Genomic DNA, 1,535 nt, shown 5'->3' with positions numbered 1-1,535 from the left:
ACACTTCACAATGGTACCAAATAATATAAAATATCTTGGTGTAAGTTTAACCAATCAAGTGAATGAAACAAAGCAAGTGTATGACAAGAAGTTCAAGTATCTGCAGAAAAAAATTAAGGAAGATCTCAGAAGATAGAGCTTCCATGCTCATGGATTGACAGGATTAATATAGTAAAGATGACCATTTTGCAAAAAGCAATGTACACATTCAATGCAATCTCCATCAAAACTCCTACTCACTTCTTTGAGATAGAAAGAGCAATTTACAAACTCATTTGGAATAAGAAAAAGCCAGGATATCTAAAACTATCCTCAACAATTAAAAAAAAAAACTTCTGGGGGAATCATCACCCCTGAACTCAAGAAGAATTAAAGAGCAATAGTGATAAATACTGCATGGTATTTGTACAGAGACAGACTGATAGACCAGTGGAATAGAATGAAGGCCCAGAAATGAATCCAAAAAATTATCATTTGATATTTGTCAAAGGAGATAAAACCATCCAAAGGAAGAAACATAGCATTTTCCAAAAATAGTGTTGGTTCACCTGGAAGTCAGCATGTAAGAAGAATGGAAATTATCCCATTTTATGACCATGTACTAAGCTAAAGTCCAAGTGAATAAAGGACCTACACATCAAACCAGATACATGCAAACGAATAGAAGAAAAGGTGGGGAAGAGTCTTAAACACATGGGAACTGGAGGACATTAGCTGAACAAAACACACATGACTTATGCTTTAAGATCAAGAATTGACAAATAGGACCTCATAAAACAGCAAAGGTTCTGTATGGCAAAAGACAGCGTCATTTGGACAAAACTGTAACCAACAGATTGGGAAAAGATTTTAACCAATCCTATATCTGATAGTGGGTAATATCCAAAATATACAAAGAACTTAAGAAATTAGACTCTACAGACCAAAAATGCCCTTTTAAAAATAGGGTACAGTGAGTTACAAAACATTCTCATCTAAAGGTTTTCAAATGGCCAAAAAACAACTAAATAAATGTTCAGCATCCTTAGTCGTCAGGGAAAATCATATCAAAACAAATCTGAGATTCCACCTCACACCAGTCAGAATTTCTAAGATATAAATATCAGGTGACAGCAGATGCTGGTGAGGATGTGGAGAAAGAGGAACACTCCTCCATTGTTGGTGGGATTGCAGACTGGTACAACTCTTTTGAAAAAAAATCTGAAGGTTCCTCAGAATATTGGACATTCCATGACCCTAGGACCCAGCTATACCTCTCTTGGGCATATACCCATAAGATGGTCCAACACACAACAGTGAAATATATTTGAATGTGTTCATAGCCTCCTAATTTAAAATAACCAGAAGCTGGAAAGAATCCAGATGTCCTTCAACAGAGGAATGGATACAGAAATGTGGTCCATCTACACAGTAGAATATTACTCAGCTATCGAAACAGTTGCTTTATGAAATTCATAGGCAAATGAAATGAACTAGAAAATATCATCATGAGTGATGTTACTCAATCACAGAAAAACACACTTGATATGCATTCA

The sequence above is a fragment of the Rattus norvegicus genome, chromosome Y (genome assembly GCF_021556685.1).
Source record: "Rattus norvegicus strain SHRSP/BbbUtx chromosome Y, alternate assembly SHRSP_T2T, whole genome shotgun sequence".
NCBI lineage: Eukaryota > Metazoa > Chordata > Mammalia > Rodentia > Muridae > Rattus > Rattus norvegicus.
The sequence above is the reverse complement of the archived record's forward strand: the minus strand, read 5'-3'. Positions refer to the sequence as shown.